Below are 18,103 nucleotides of genomic sequence, written 5' to 3' on the forward strand. Positions count from 1 at the left end.
CCCTATACAATAGGTTTTAAGGTGCCTTCCACATAGCTGGAGAGATTCTCACATAGTGTCCCATTGCCTGATATGATGGTATATCCTGGTGTGTTGGCTTTGTGTACCTTTGGAAGGCAGTAGAAGTCACCTACACGAGAAGTACGTGGGATGAAGGTGCCTAGGGAACTCTGAAGGACTGGATCCAAAGTCCTGATCAATGTGTTTAATTCATGGGTGTGTTCTTTGTTCGGATCAGCTGGTAGTTGCCTGTAGTGTTCCTGATTGTTCAGTTGTCGGTACACTTCCTTGCAGTAGTCTGTTCTATTCTGAATGACAATGGCTCCTCATTTATCTGCTGGTTTGATGACAATGTTGTGATTGGTTTTGAGAGCATGGATGGCATTGCGTTGTGAACGGGTGATGTTTTGCTCTACCTTGTGGGTATGGCTGATGAATCTGGCATTTATGTATTTCCTGATGGTTTGAGCATACATGTCAAGCCTAGGGCAGCAGCCCTCCGGTGGAGTCCAAGTTGACACCTTCTTTGGTCGGTCCTTTACATATCTCTGTGATGACTGTTCCAGTTCATCGGTGGGCTCATTGGGATTACTGCTGGCACTTTGAAAGAATTCCCAGAGTCTCATTCATCTGATGAACTCCTCCGTGTCTGCTACAAGAACCAATGGTCCATTTTGGTGGATCTTTCCTGCTTGCCTGCATTTCTGTAGAAACTTGTGGCTGTGTCAATATGTGCGATCTTCTTGGAGATCCTTTCCACTTTAAGCCTACAGTTAGTGATGTGGATAGTAGTCATGATTTGGAGATACCAGTGTTGGATTGGGGTGTACAAAGTTAAAAATCACACAACACCAGATTATAGTCCAACAGGTTTAATTGGAAACACACTAGCTTTTGGAGCGCCGTTCCTTCATCAGGTGGTTGTGGAGGACACAATTGTAAGGCACAGAATTTATAGCAAAAGTTTACAGTGTGATGTAACTGAAATTATACATTGAAAAATACCTTGATTGTCTGTTGAGTCTTTCATCTGTTTGAATACCATGATAGTTTCACTTCTTTCATGTGTAAATCACAAAATGTTTTTAAAAGGTTGCATTCTCAGGTTAACTGTAATATTTGGTGTTAGCTAGACAATATGTTGAAGGTGTTAGCCCCCTGTGTTCTCTGTCTATGCCATGATGTTTAGATTGATTCTAATCTAAAAAGTGAGATAACAGAGTTTTACATGAATTCATGCAGTTTTTGAGCTTCCAAAACTATAACCTGATGTTTTGGACTATAACCTGATGTTGTGTGATTTTAACTTTGTACGCCCCAGTCCAACACCAGCATCTCCAAATCATTTTAAAAGATGAGAGACTTAACAAACAATCCGGGTCTTTTTCAATATATCATTTCCGTTACATCAAACTGTAAACCTTTGCTATAAATTCTGTGTCTTACAGTCTTATTCTCCACAATCACCTGATGAAGGAATAGTGCTCTGAAAGCTAGTACTTCCAAATAAACCTGTTGGACTATAACCTGGTGTTGTGATTTTTTTTATCCTGTAAGATAGTCTCGTCAGTTTCACCACAGCAATCTAGAGGATGGAGGAATATAATTCAAATATAGATTGGGATTCTGACAGTTATGCAAGCTGACTTTTGAGAGACAGCAATCAGTTACAGACATAGACGGATGCCATCTATGGATTTATTAATTTGTTAGTCTCCTGTATCTTAGCTAGTATAGAAAGCCTGAATTTAGACATGTATGCAGAAAAAATGTGAAGGTGGGAAAATGCTTCAAAAATACACCACACAAGATATATCCTTGCAGAACCTCATTAGTATGAAATATAGCAAATGTTTTCTACTTATTCATAAAATGTTAGGTCAGGAAATAACCCGGGAGTGAAACTATTCATCATCAGGAGGGGGCAATGGTACAACATGTAACAAGCAGATTTTCAGAATTCCTTTTTTGCCACGTATTGTTTTTCAACTGTTCCAAGAATATTCATGCTGCTTTGCCCTGCAAATATCTGCCTGGTTAGTATCTGGATCCTCAGGGAACTATTTATAATTGTGGATTATGCATTTAAAATGCCTTGTGCTGCAGCCAGGGATTCACTGTAAACATCCGAAACAAATACCTTTTCTTTTAGAAAGAACTTTGGAACTTTATTAAACATCAGACATTTTCAAATATAACTGTATTTTAACAACTTTGGCATATACTTTCTATCTCTGACTGTTTGAACACATTGTTTGAAAGAGAATGTTATTTGTAAGCTAAAAGTTACAATGAATAAATATTTATCTTCAGGTATGTTTCATCACCATTTTAAGCTATATTATTAGATATAGAAATTGATGCAGAAGTACAAAATGGCTTGTGTTTTGTTAATAAAACAGGAGAAACTAAACCTTGGAGTAAGAGATTTCTTGTTGGTGAATAACATTATTAGTTAAAAACAACAATCATTAATTTAGAGTCCAAACTAATAAGGTTTATTGCAACAAAGTTTAATACTTAACACGCCGCTAACAACGAGCACCCGAGCTACAAATCTTCGCATAAACATTGAACACTTTCGGGCGAGAGACGCTGAGACAGGCGAACAGAACCACAACAACGCCGCTAGTGGATACATAGTCTGAGACACAGGTAGCAATATGTGCTGATTTACCTGTCTGTGGATTCTGGAATTCTTGGTGGCTTCTCTTCTTGGTTCCCTGAATCTGACCTCTTGATTCATTTTGTTCTTCAAGATTTTAACTTTCAACTTAACTCTAACATACTTAAAAATCTCTTTGCAGCTTAAAGGCATGGGTTTGAATCTTATGCTTTTTAGCTAAGTACGAATTGTGTTTTTAGAGGGATTTATACTACTAGGTATAGCAAGTTTTCTTGCAGTATCTTGCCAAACTTACTACATTAACTACCTATCCTGCCGCTATACATCCCTCATGTCTGGTTCCAGCTCCATCTTACAACGTATTGTTTCTGGAATAACTTGCCTGATATCCTCTGAAAGACTAGTAACCCTTTCACCTAATTTCAGCCTAAATCTGAGCTTGTGTATGAGCACAACTAATAACTTTTGCCCAATAGTTGCAAAATTTGACCAATGGGAAGAGTATTCTTAATTTTCCTCCAACAAACCAACCCAACATGTACCCCATATTTACAATTTTACCCTTCAAACCATTTTAATCAATCCAATTTTGACTTCTGTTCACTGCTAATGCTAGACTCACTGGAGTCCAAATACAAAGTGCATCGTGTAGACAAACAAAAAGTGTCCTAACTACCATCTTAGTTTACTTTTATGTATTTCTCTCTCTAAAAGGAAATATGTGACAACATTTTGCTCATAAAGAAATACCAACTGAAAGCCTTCTTAACAATATCCCAATAATAAATAAACGTAGGTGGCATATAGCTTTAAATTATATGTACTGTGGAAATTGATAATTTAAATTTAATAATTTACACAAACATGATAATGAGGTGATGTCTAACAATAGAAAAAAACATTTTTGTTTCACCTTTCTGATTAGTTATGCTATCCAAATTATTTCAACAATGACAACAGATCACACCAATAGGAAATTAGTTCAGAGGAATTAACTTACCCAAACGATATGTGGGAGTTCAACTAAAATTGGTAGCAGAGGAGAGCACTTTAATGTTTGAGTACATCAGCCACCAGTGTGACAGAAATTAGTTGTGGTCTTAACAGTTATCTTTCTGTTGTGGTAGTAAAATCATGATTTGGATTAAGCACAGACTACAAAAGACAGATGAGAAAACAGAATGTGAAACATTTAAGAAGTCAAATAAATATTAAGAAGGCAAAGATGAACTACACATTTTATGAAGGAAGATGAAACATAAGAGTGAAATATTTGACAGGCACATTAATAAAACAGGGAAGACTGGTTATGGACAGGATAATACTTTAGGTGATAGCAGAAAAGCTGCAGAATTAGAACATAATTATTTCACATTGGTATTTACCAGAGATAGAACTAATTGGCATGATATTGAATGAAGAAATGAACAATTAGTTAAGTTCATTTAAAATAAAAAGGGTTTTTTTATTCATTCATTTGGTGTGGACTTTGCTGGCTGTCCCTAATCTCTCTTTAGAAGATGGCTGTGAGCTGTCTTCTTGAACCATTGCAGTCAATTCGGTGTAGGTAGTGATCTGGAGAATGTCAGGCTATGGGTGCCTGCAAAGACTCTTTCCTTATAACTGCTTATTTTTATCATTAACTAAAGCTTCTTAACTCCCTATGTACAGTAACACTCCTTTTATTTACATCTGTCCATGTTAGGTGATCAAATAAAGCTGTCTACTGTGGCATCATGCTCATTCAGGACTGGTGTCGTCTTCTTGTTGAAGTTGGATTCATGTGGACATAGATCAGGTGAATAGCAAGGGTCTTTTCCCTTTGGTGGGGAAGTTCAAAACTAGGAAGCATATCTTTAAGGTGAGAGAGAGATTCAAAAAGGACATTGGGTTAACATTTTTACACAGAGAGTGGTTCGAATGTGGCATGAACTGCCAGAGGAAGTGGGGTTGCAGGTACAATTACAACATTGGCATCAGTACATGTATAGAAAAGGTTTGGTGGGATATGGGCCAAACACAGGCAAATGGGACTAGTTTGATTTAGGAACATGGTCAGCATGGACTAGTTGGATTAAAGGTTCTGCTTCTATGCATTATGACTCTATGACTCCACATCATCAGGATTTGTACCAAATACAGATCTCCCTCTACTAGTTCTATATTGTTCTAGGAGTTTACTTTTCCTTACTTACAGATTATTTTTAAACGTTATCATTATTATGATCATTATCACTTATCCATTGCATCATTATAATCATCACCACCTCAACCCAGCTAAGTTCAAAGTACAAATCTCTCAGATTGGGATGTTTAGTCAGAGTTCCAGATCACCTCAATCTGGTTTGCTTGGGTTCATCACTAGGGGGATGATGTTGTACCGTTCTGTAAACTGCCTGATGTAGGACAGATGCCAATGTCTGTGGTTGAAAAGTACGTGCAACTGGTGCCCTTGAATCATGCCCTGAGATGCTGTTTGGTGCTGATCAACATGAAGGCTGTTCACAGCCAGCAGCGAGGTGAAATAGCCAGGTACTCACTTTGATTTCCATGTTGAGATTTCTTGACGCCCACTTTGTTTGGCGTACTTGGTAACAAAGGAAGCTGAATATTAATGAGATAAATTTGGCTATTAACAAGGTGTCTAACTAGTTATAAACTTCCCTAATTGATAATTTGCTGTTAACTAGCGAGAAACTTGCATTGCTACATGGCAAAAACATATAAGATGGAGTGAGATGCTTCCAGCATCAGGATTGGCGTCATCGGACTTTTTATCCCTATTATGTCACAAAGTGTGCAATAGCCCATGTTGCTCAGACCCCTATAAGCCCTGTGTTTTTACATTCTAGTGTATTGCCAGTTCATTGCTATGCTCCAAACATCTTCTGATGTTGTCTTTCCTGATTATTGGAGACTTCCCACTCTCTAACCCCATAATCAATGTCTTCTAAACTGTATTTCAAGCTTTCTCACTTTAGCTGCGTTCCTTGGACTCTTTTAACTTCAGATCCTGGCTCTGGAGATTTTTACCTTTGCTATCACCATACATTATCTTGTATTTTAAGTACTGCTCCTTGCTACGTTGTGATATCAGTCTGGAATATGTCAAGTTGTAGATCCCTGCACAGATACTGTCCCAGAAGCTGCTTGCTCCTTATCACTAAGTAAGGTTCTTCAACTCCTATATACTGAAATCTTCTTCATTTACCTATGTACTTGGTAGGTAATCAAATACAGCTCTCTAGTGTAGTATCTGAAACCTCTCTTCACACGTTCATTCTCACTTGATGGTGTCTTTTCTCTTAATGATGTCAGAGTTACATCTGCATTACGTAATCATGATTTTCATGAATCTCATTATATTGCAGAGTCCTCAATGTCTTCTCATTGGATACTCCCATTATCCCAGTGATTAATCTATGAACTTTTGTTTCACCTAACTTATGGCAAATTACTTCTTCCTTTTGGTGAGGAAATCAAATTTGTACGGAATACTCCAGGTGTAGTTTCAGCTTCTGGCACTACCAGATCCACAGCATGGTGGCTGAGGAATGGTGAGTTGGCGTAACACCCACTAGCACTTCATCCTTCTTTTCCCAGGCCTGCAGATCCCGGGAGCTGCCAGGACTGAACTGGAAATGGAGGAAAGCATAACTGCAAAGCTGCACAATTAGACCATAATTATTTTACATTGGTAGTTACCAGAGATAGAACTAATTGACATGATATTGAATGAAGAAATGAGCAATTAGTTAAGTTCATTTAAAATAAAAAGGATTTGTCATGGACTACTGCTGTAAGCAGTTCCAGCAAAACTAACTTATTCCGTACTCAAAGTTTCTTCCAATAAAGACCTTTACTACTACTATTGTTACTACTATTTGATTTTCTAATTGCTTATGAGCCTGCATGTTAGCTTTCAGTGATGGTATTGCAGTCCAATAGATGTAATCTCTCTGAACTTTCAAAAGGTCTTCAATAAGAGGCCTAAAATAAACTAATTAATCAGATCAGGGAATGTGGTATCAGGAGATAAGTGACAGAACAGATTGCTAGCTGGCTTTGGAAAACCGAGAGTGCGAGTAAAGCGTAGCTATTCAGAATGGCAGAAGATGGCAGGAGAGATTAAATGATAAAATGTTTCATGGTACTGAAATTATATGTTGTGGTCATCATTAAGGTACTTGGTGTGCACTTTTGCTGTTCACACTTTTTTACCATGATATCTTATATCATTTAATCTCTCCTACCCGTCACCTCATTACAGACCTTCCTTTTTGTTTTTTTCTTCTTCCCCTTTTGCTTTCACTTGCTTAAAACCTACTACATTTCTAACTTTCCTCAATTCCTGATAGACATAGAATGTTAATTCTGTTTTTTCTTCACACCTGAGTATTTTCAGCTTTTTCTGGTTTTATTTCATATTTATACTATATGTAGTATTTTGTTTTTGAGCTGACTTGGTTAATCAGACTGGATGCTTTTATCTGTATGCTACATCAAACCAACACAGAGTGAAACAGCTATGACCAAAATTGCGTCACACCTTGCAAAATGTATATTGTAATCTCTGCTCTAGATTAGAAGAATCAGAAGAAAATTTCAGACCCATTGTTTAAAACTGCACAGAAACAGGCAAGAACTACAATGAAAAATCCTCAAGTTTTTTGCTTTACTATAGTAATTTCATAGAGGGGCAATGGAAACCCCAGAGAAAAACGACATTAAACTCACATGGGAGTTCTTAGTCATTGAACAAACACATTAAGCAACTTCCTATGCCATATGACATTACAATTGTAAATGTTAACACACATATTTGCTTCCATGAACTACACAAAAGGCGAATGAAAGGTGATACCATGATCTAGAAAGCAGATTTTCTTGTTCAAATGCTTAGGAAAAAAAATGATCTTATTTCCTTGCAGTATACTATATACAGATGTTTTCAATAAAACAAAATGTAAAAGCACCTGCTGCCTTTTGCATAATTTTAGTAGCAGTGTTCAAGGAAGATCTAATGCTCTAATAAGGCACTTATTGGCTATGTTAGAACACAAAACAGTACAGTCCAGGCTCAGACTGTTTAACCCACCATGTCTGTGCCAGCCATGATGCCATTCTAAACTAATCCCATCTGCCTGCACATGGCCCAGATCCCTGTATTCACTGCCTATCCATGTATCTGATGAAATGCCTTTTAAATGTTGCAGTCATATCAGCTTCTACGATCGCCCCTAGCTGGCACCTACCAGGCACATCAGGCACCTACCATCCTCGGTGTAAAAAAAACTTGCTTCACACTTTCCTTTAAGCTTTTCCTCTCTCACCTTATACGCATGCCCCCTAATATTTAACATTTTCATTCCACAAAAGCAATCCAATTTTGTCCAATCTCTCCTTAAGTAGTAACACAGCAGCTAAAAATACATTTAATACCAATGCATTGTTTTTCACTTTTCTTTGTGTTTTCACTGCTCTTATTTGGAACTTGGGAGCTTATAGTTTTCCATTGCTTTTTTCATGGCCAATTGGAGTTGACTTGCTAACCAATCAGCACTATTTTCTCCTCTGTGAGAAATTGTTCTAATCATTTGAATTTTTTACGTTCTTGCATTTATCCCAATGAATATGAGATGAAAAGATTCAGTGACATACCTTCCTTCAGCAATATGTGACTCTTGTTTTTTTTAGTGTGTCCGGTATCTCCAGGTTTAGTCAAAAGACATGAAATTGGCAGTCCACTTGAATATAGATTCTGTATATGGTCCATTTTATACAATTGTTTTCTATTAAACAAGTTACATATTGTGCAGATTTCTACTCCCACTTTATACCATCTTCTTTGTATCCAACCATTATCTGCTGTTCCTTATCTAAAAGTGAATTCCTGTACTCAATACTCTTTCAATGGTGCCAACATAAGTTTACAAGAGTATTGCCAGGGTGAAAAATGCAGTTACAAGGAATGGTTATATGGGCCAGAGTTCTCCTTGGAACAGCAGAAACTAAAGCAGCTTTGTACTGGACTCAAATATTAAACTCTGTTTCCCTCTCCACAGAAACTGCTAGACCCATAATTTTCTGTGTTTGTTTCTGTGTTTGTTTCAGGTTTCATGCATTTGCAACATTTTGCTTTTATATACGCTGAGGGGAGATTTGGTGGCGATATACCATATTGTGAAGGGCCTGGAAAGAATGAATGGGAAGGATCTATTTTCCTTAACACAGAAGTCAGTAAATAGGGGGCATGAATTTAAAATGAATGGCAGAAATGGATTTTTTTTTCACTGAGAGGGTGGTAAATGTCTGGAAATCACTACCAAAAACAGACATTTTCAACACATTTAAAAGATGTCTGGATATGCAAGTCATCCCGAGAGTTATGGACCAAATGAAGGGAAGTGGGATTAGGCTGGGTGACCCAACTTTTGTTGGATTAGATATATCAATTATTTTAATAATCATTATATTCCATCTGGAAACCAGCCATGATTAACACAATATTGTTAGTGATTGGGGTGTCGCTGGTGTTATTGTGTCACACTACAAGCTGAAACAACAACAATATAGCATGCAATTCTGATCTTCCTATATTGTGAAACTTGAAAGGATTCAGAAAAGATTTACAGGGATGTTGCTAGGGTTGGAGGATTTGAGCTATGGGGAGAGGTTGAATTGGCTAGCACTGTTTTCCATGGAGCGTCGAAGGCTGAGAGGTGACCTTATAGAGGTTTATAAAATCATGAGGGTATGGATAGAGTAAATAGACATGGTCTTTTCCCTGGGGTGGGGGAGTCCAGGACTAGAGGGAATAGGTTTAGGGTGAGAGGAGAAAGATATAAAAGAGACCTAAGGGGCAACATTTTCACGCAGAGGGTGGTGCGAGTGTGGAATGGGCTGCCAGAGAAAGTGATGGAGGCTAGTACAACTGCATCATTTAAAAGGCATCTGGATGGGTATATGAATAGGAAGAGTTTGGATGGATATGGGCCGGGCGCTGGCAGGTGGGACTAGATTGGATTGGGATACCTGGTCGGCTTGGACGAATTGAACTGAAGGGTCTGTTTCCATGCTGTACATCTCTATGACTCTATAACAACATTTGAAGTCATGACTTCCCTTTTAAAAAAATATTTATCTTTGCATTAATACAGGCTTCTTCTTATTGCTGGTCTATGTGCTAACTGCCCATGCAACTGCAGCTCAAGGGTCTCCCTGTGGAGTAGGGAATGCAATTTACTGTATCTTCTCTGAGCACTGGATAACATAATCTCAAGTCATCAACATGATAAGGTAGGGTCATATCATTTTTACTGATCTCATTCACACAACCTTATAGAGGGAAAGAACTTTGGAATAATAATCATACCAGAATTACATAAACGTGCACCATTTCTTCTGGACAGCTTTTGAATTCTTTTTTTGAATTACAGTATTTGGCAAACGTTGCACTGTTAAATGGGAGGAATAATGGGCAGCATTATTCTATATGAAAGTTTAACTTAATTACTTCAAATTCTGCCAACGCACGAAGCAACTTCCAGCATATTTTATAGTAGTTTTGTCAGGCATCTCTGTGTTTCCTAACTCTCAGAACCTCAAGTTAAAGGTGTTTGGTCTGAAATGGTAACTTTCTCTCTCTCCACATGCTGATAAACCTATTGATCATTTCCAACATTTTCCATTTTTTATTTCAGATTTCCAGCATCTGCTTCTTTATATTTATGTGTATATTAGTTGATCTATCTGTTTCCGCCATTGGGCAGTCACTTGGGATTGAGAATGACTTTTTGCAACTCTTAAAGTGACTAAATAGATCAATACTGGATTTCCAAACTCTGCTAATGGTGGGGTAGGTGGTCTGTGCTGAAGTGGATTGGTCAGATTTCTGCATACTGTTTCTATTGTTGTGCATGCTGTCGATCTAGGTGTGTTGGAAATGGTTCTTGTTTGGCACCTTCAAGGATGCTTCTCCAGTTTGGGCAGCCTTTGGCTACAGATTCCCATTAGGTCCATAAGACATAAGAGCTGATGTAGGTCATTCAGCCCATGAAATTTGATCTGCCACTGAATGAGATCCTCAACTCCATTTTCCTACCTTCTCTGATTCACTTACTGATTAAAGATCTGTCTATCTCATCCCTTGAAGATACCTTATGACTCAGCTGCAAAAGCCTTGCGTGGTAAAGAATTCCACAGATGAGTTATTGCATTTTTCAGGGTGTCATTGAGGATGTACTTGAAGCCATTCCCTCTGTTCTCTAGGTAACCATTTGCTATGATGAAGCTCAGATTGGAGAGCTTGTTTTGAAAGTCTTGTGTCAGGCATGTGGAACATGTGACCTACTAAATACAGCTGATTGACTGTAACCAGTGTCTCAATACTGGTGATATTGGACTGAAGGAGCACATTAATATTGGAGTGCCTAACCTGCTCATGAAATTGCAGGATTTTGTGGAGGCATCACTAGTGATATTTCTCTAGGGGGTTAAGTTATATGTTGTACAACTCACTGACAAATACAGATGTACTGATCACATCGTTGTCCCGTAGACCATGAGAAAGCTGTTGGGTTTGAGGTGTTTGTCATCAAACATACTGCAGGTGATGTTGGATTTTATCATTGATGTCTGCCCTTCCTCAAATGAGACTCAAGAGTTACACGAATTGATCTACAATGACCAGTTGCTCAATGTAGATCTTGATTATGCAGGTAAGTGCTGGGCAGTAGGAGCAGGTTGTCTTCCAAATGGTTGGTCTCAGGCTCATTCTCTTATATGTCTCTGTGAATGTATTGATGACAGTTTGGCCTCTGAGTATGTGCATTTGCACACTGCAGCTTGATGACAGAGGCTGGGGTGGTCTTGGTTCTGGTCTGGAGGTGATACTGTTTGAACAGTATCCTGCTTGTCCTTTAGAGGAGCTCATAATCCAGCAGGAAGCTTAATGAAGTTGGGGTGCAATATTTTGGCAAGTAAGATAAAGAAGAGTGTTGATGCCTTGACTCAGCCCTGCTTAACCCTATTTAAGTGTATTGGGTCTGTCATAGATCTATTGATGAGGATTGTGGCTTGCATGCTGTAATGCAATAGATGGAGGATGGTGATGAATTTTTGCAGGCAACCAAATTAGAAGAGAATGCTCCATTGTCCCTTACAGTTGAAAGAGTCAACTTTGTGAGGTAAAGAAGGCTGTAGAAAGAGGTTGCTGCTGCTCTTTACTTTTCTTGAATTTGTCTTGCTATGAAGATCACTGTGTCTCTTGATGATCAGAATCCATATTGTGATTCTCATAGGAGATTTTCAGACACTCTGAGACAGTGATTGAGGAGGATTTGTGCAATGACTTGCCCTGTGGCAGATGATAGGAATACCAGTAGTCGGCTTTGTCTGCTTTCTAAATAATGGCCACAGCTATTGCATCTTGGAGATCCCCTAGCTTGCTGTCCTCCTTCAAGATGAGGGAGGTGAGGTTGTGTTTACAAGCCAAGAATGCCTCTCTGTAATTTAGTACGCAGGCGTGGATTAATTAGCGCCAGTCACTTTGTTGGTCCTCAGCTATAAGGCGGCCTCTTTAACTTCATGTTGGGCTAGAGTTGTGCTGAGATGGTTCCAGTCAGCACCTTGGTTTCCTATGGAATTGCTTCATTAAGGTACTTCATAATCAAGTCTTCCATCTCAACCATCATACCTACTTTCATCTCCTAAGTAAGACCATGGCTCTTTGAAGCTATATTATTTTTTGGTATTGTGTAATGGTCAGCTAGCTCTGAATAACTTTTATTTAAAATTCATGGTGCTGAAAAATGCTCTAGTCCATGCTATGTAAAGAAAGGCCTGAGTCATAATGTTCAATCATTACACTGATAGCTTCAATATATGTTATTGGAAAATAATTCTTTCTCGTGTCTATTTACTGGTATAAATCACATTTCAGAAGAGGCTGGCCTGAGGACTACTCAAAGTTGCTCCTTGGTGCCCAATGTAATAATTCAAGGAAACTGTTGGGGCTGTGGTACCTTGTAATTTTCAGCCAGCTGCTTCACCAGTAACAGATGCAAAGTAAAATCTGGAGCAAAGGGAATTGGAAAGGTGATTGGCAGTAATACCAAATAAATGAGAGAATCTTTCCCAATCATGGCTCCATGATTTTGAATGGTCAGTTTGAATACAGTAGTCCTCCTGTATCCATGGGGGAATATGTTCCAAGACCACAAATAGTCATGAACCCATTCATTTAAATGGGAAACTTGGCTTCCCAGCAATCCCCGGACCCTGGTTCTGTAACGTTCCCTGTAATATGTTCGGGCCATGGTAAACTGCAGGTAACTGAAACGACAAAAACTGGACCTGTGGATGTGGTGATAGGCCTGTAATGCCTTTTAAGGACTGGTGGTTTGACTATATGCAGATCAGATTATCTTGCATGAAAAAGGCTCAGACTATATTCTTAGGGCAATAGTTTTCTATGATGGATCTTAAAATAAACTCTTATTAACTTTTTGGCCTTAACAAGATGCTTAACCTGAGTTCAGGCAGTGTCCAGGAATGCCTTTACAACGTGAGGCAGACTTTTGGATCCAGTTAAGGCCGGGAAAGGAAGTGGTCGGGCCTGAGTACACCAGAGATATTCAATGTGCCAGTTTCTGTGCACTGTCCCTGGCATCAGTCATCTTAGTTGAGCCAGGTTCAAGCCGGACCATTAAGAGTGTCATTAAGCTGCAAGCAAGGCCAAGTAGTATTTTCAAGTTCATCTCCAATTTCCCAATGTGACTTGGGCATTCATCTGCCTTGAGGTGAATGCTGTATAGCAGGTTAGGCTGCCAGAGATCCAAACAAGCCTACGGCTTTCTTTGCCTGAATGCAAGTGCACAGTCCTTCTGCTATTTCTGTTTTTCAAAAGATTTTTATTTTAAAGTTTCTGCGAGGCCACCTTCATGTTGAAATGTTCTCTATTACTTTTCTAATTTACAACTGACTGCTCTCCTGAAGCTGGAAGATGAAAAACCTCTGGCCCTCCAACTTCAAAAGCCTGACTGTGACCCTTAACCATTGCAGATTACAGAGCACCCCAATCATAAAGTATGACTATTTCACTCCCCACCTCCTCCACAGTGGGGGAAAGTGTGCTCCAACACAAAATTTAGCCCATGATTTTATATATGTTTCACTTCTGATGTGGGGATGTAGATGGCTTCTGGGTTTGAACCTCTGTTTTCTGAACTGGTAACAGGTGCAATAAAGCAATTTCACCCCATAACCTCACCTGTTAAATTACAGTTGACATGTCTGTGTTTTCAAAAGTTAAATTTGGTCTAGAAATAGCTTTAATGTACTCTTGAGGTTTACATGGCTAAATCATTTACATTTTGCTCTGTGATTTATGACACTATCTGAAGATCACAAATATGACATCTCAACATAATCCTTCAGCCAACAGTGCTCCTTGTTTATATTGATTGATGCAATTGTGAACTATCTTTATTTCCACCACATGAATAACTGCCCTATCCAGTTAGTGAGGATGGGATGTGTGTTAGTGTCAGGTATGCATGCATTTATGTCATGCAAAGCCTGTGTCACTGTATTTTGATACTGCAAAACCTTTCGAGGATCAAGTTCAAAGGACTAGCAGAAACTTGATCTTAGCTGAAATGTGATGCTAACAAGGATCATCATCCAACAGACTACAAAAGTTCAACTAGCTGTACCAGAGGTCAGTTGCATATGTAATTATGCATGTAACAGAAGGCATTATCTATAAAATGCGTTCCTTACCAGTGTGGTGTTCAAGAAACCTTGCAATAAATGTTTGTGTGATTATTTATGATACATCAGTGCTGGAAATGATTAGATTCCCTACAATGTGGAAACACTCCCTTCGGCCCAACCAGTCCACACCAACCCTCCGAAGAGTAACCCACCCAGACCCATTTCCCTCTGACTAAAGCATCTAACACTATGGGCAAGGCAATTTAGCATGGCCAATTAACCTAATCTGCACATTTTTGGACTGTGGGAGGAAACCAGAGCATCCGGACAAAACCAACGCAGACGCAGGGAGAATGTGCAAACTTCACACAGACAGTCGCCCAAGGCTCGAATTGAACCTGGGACCCTGGTGCTGTGATGCTGCAGTGCTAATCACTGAGCCACCATTCCGGCCCACTGTACCACATTGAAGAATTGATCAGGTTAAACTTTATTTGCCTAATTACAGGGCAGCGGGGGTCTTATCGGCGAGTTGAAGTTTCACCAAATTACACAGCTTATCAGTTAGGCCATCAGTGCGTAATCAGCTGGAATCAAGACCCTAGGCACCAAAGTCCTGGCAAGGGACAGCTTCCAGCCAATCAAAGTCCACCAGCTCTTGCACTCAGTAGCACTATAGCAGAGGCCATGGGCGCTACTGGCAGTTCCAGGATTGCAAAAGATCCCTCTCGGTGAGATTTGTAGAAGGCCTTGCTCACGTTAGTGGCTGGGGTGTAGAAGTCCCATTGAGTACAGCCCTGACCAATGACAGGTTCCACTGAATGACTTTCCTCGAATGTCATTCCCCACTTCACCTGAAGTGACAAACTATTCCCATAGGTTCAGCTGTTGAGTATGCCACATAATGGCATGCCCCCTTGCTGGTCGGTTAATGGCTGCAGCAGTGGAATGAGGCTCTTAAGTTGCCTTTAACTGGCCGCAAAAATGTCTCAATTGGTGTGGGTTGACTTTGGGCCTTCCCACCCAAAACTTAATTCTGGTGAAGGCAAGAGGTTGGCTGGGTTTGGTTATGCCACCAGCCCAGTCCCCTTCAAATTAAGTGCCCTTCCAGCCTCCAAGCTGGCCATCAACAGGAGCAGAGCATAAGAACCAGAAGCAGGAGTAGGCCTTTCAGCCTGTCAAGCTACCTCCGCCATTTACTGCAATCATGGCTGATGTCATTTCAACCTCAACTCCACTTTCCTGCCTGCTCTTTCTAACCTTTCAACCCATTACTCATTAAAATCTGGTTAGTTAGTCCTTACGTTTATTCAGTGTCCTGGCATCCACCGCATTCTTCTAAAGTTGTGAATTCCAAAGATTCACGACCCTTTGAGAGAAATAATTCCTTCTCATCTCTGTTTTAAACCTGCCTCCCTTTAGCCTAAAACTATGCTCTCTCAGAAATTTGTTCAACAGGAAATTCTTCTAAATAATTTGATCTTTCCTTATATTTTTTATTTCTCCTAATCTAATTTTGTATCCTTATCCTACTTTGAGTTCAGAACTAAACTATTTTTTACAAACTGTAAGGATTTCACCAAAGTGGTGAAGATAAGTGGGTTGAGTGACAGTTCCCAAAGGGATAAGCGCCTGAAACTAGAATGTACAGCGAATGGACACTGGATGTTATTCCATTGGAAGAGAATGAAAAGGGGGGATATCAATCATTCCAGCAAAGCTCTCAGTAAGAGACTTTAAAATGACAGTGGCACAGGCACAGGAGGATACCATGCCACCTGCTTCTGAGAGTTGGGACATAGCCAAAGGGATTTAAGAAAGTTAAAGGGAATAAAAAGTTAAGGATTTTGGCTACAAAAGCTTTACACAACTATTGAAATTTTGGGTATTCTGAAAAATGACAAGCATGAAAGAAAGTATGTGTTTTGACAGAACAATCAAATTAATATAAAATGTTCCAGCATTGTGGAAATAAAGATCCTTAAATATGTATGACATAGTGAAAGCTATAAAGCATCAACGGTAAATAATTTATAGGTTATGTCTTATTGTGATAAAATATCTGAAATAATATACACTGTCAGTTAATTGTTTCTAAGAATATTTTGTATTTATTATGAAGATATCTTCACGTTGAACAGGGTAATCATTGCTGCAAATTAATTTGATTGTATTTAGGTATAAAATGAAATACCAAATTTCTGGTCGGTTGCACATGGTTTGCAATTCTCATGCAGTATGCAAAATTGGCTTTGAAATTCAGTATTAATTCATATCCCAACATACCATCCTTTACTGGCAAAAACAGTGCCCGGAAATGAGTTGCTCTCTGTCCTTAATATGCCCTCACTTCAGTATGTTGCAATAAAAAAAGACAGTGATGCACAGCTTATTCAGAGGAAACAGTAAAGCTCACATAAACATCTCTGATGATTAAGTGAGCTATCAAATTCTGAGCCACAGTGACTGCAATAGAGAAAGGATCTCCGATACAATCACTAAAAATAGTCTTTCATCATTTTTTGTGGGAAATTCAAATAACCTGTGTAAAGGCCAAAATGTCAAAAATTATGGTGAATTAAATTTGATTTTACCATTTAAGTATACTTCCAACTTAACTAGACAGTGGTTCCTTATTTTGAAATTTCCACAATTTGGATCCAAAACAATACCTTGTTGATCAAGTTAAATACAATAGACACTGATTTGTACAGAATGCTAAGATGTGTCTCTGCCTTCACAAATTGGGTTTCCTAATTGGTCAAGATATTTGTCATGCCCTAATCAGAGTAGGGACACAACTCCGAATGGATGGAATTGCAACTTTGGTAAGTATATCACTTTACTCCATTTTACCTATATATCAGTGACTGTCTGAAGTGCTGGATTGGCAAAAAGATGTGCTTGCTTGTATTTTCCTCTCGATGAATGCTATAGAAGGATGCAAAGCAAATATATAATTGATCAAAAATGATTCAAGTCAAACTTGACAAACAACTTTCTTCAGTGCGATATTGCACCTGTGGGATTTTCTTGTCACAAGTGTGTATGTTATCTAAAATAAAAACAGAAGGCACCAGAGAAACTCAGCAAGTCTGGTAGCATCTGAAGAGAGAGAAATGTAGTTAATGTTTCAAGAATAATATGACAGTACTTTAGAACATATTATTCTGTGTTCTGAAGAAGAGTCATTGTGGACTCAAAATGTTAACTCTATCATCAAAAACACCAAAATAGAGGAAGACAAAGCAATGATCTCATTCGACGTAACAGCACTGTTCACCTCCATCAACATCAACCTGGCAAAGGAAATACTTACCACACTTCTAGAAGAGACCATCACACACACACCAACCACCATCAATCACATTACCAACGAAAACATCATCCACTTCACTTTCAACAACATAGTCTACAAACAAACCAACGGCACACCCATGGGATCTCCGCTATCAGGATTCATAGCAGAAGCGGTAATGCAAAGACTAGAACAAACAGCCCTACCAACCATCAAACCAAAAATCTGGGTCCGCTACATAGATGACCCTTTGTCATCACAAAATGAAACAAGATAGATGAGACATTTAACATCATCAACAACACCCTCACAGGAATAAAGTTCACCAAGGAGGAAGAAACCGACAACAAACTCGCATTCCTGGACGTCACAGTAAAAAGAAAGGACAATGGAGAACCACAAACCTGCATATACAGAAAACCGACAAACACTGACCAAATACTTAACTACACCAGCAACCA

At 39.0% G+C, this 18,103-nt stretch overlaps 1 long non-coding RNA gene across 1 annotated transcript in view; it reads left to right on the forward strand.

Annotated features, from left to right (window-relative positions):
• Positions 1 to 18,103, forward strand: part of LOC122541937 — an 85,560-nt gene that overhangs the window by 37,883 nt on the left and 29,574 nt on the right. Inside the window, exon 2 of the long non-coding RNA XR_006309722.1 lies at positions 9,787 to 9,925. This is a non-coding gene — a long non-coding RNA (uncharacterized LOC122541937). The remainder of the gene's footprint in view (positions 1 to 9,786; positions 9,926 to 18,103) is intronic.

Source organism: Chiloscyllium plagiosum, chromosome 38 (genome assembly GCF_004010195.1).
Source record: "Chiloscyllium plagiosum isolate BGI_BamShark_2017 chromosome 38, ASM401019v2, whole genome shotgun sequence".
Classification (NCBI taxonomy): Eukaryota; Metazoa; Chordata; class Chondrichthyes; order Orectolobiformes; family Hemiscylliidae; genus Chiloscyllium; species Chiloscyllium plagiosum.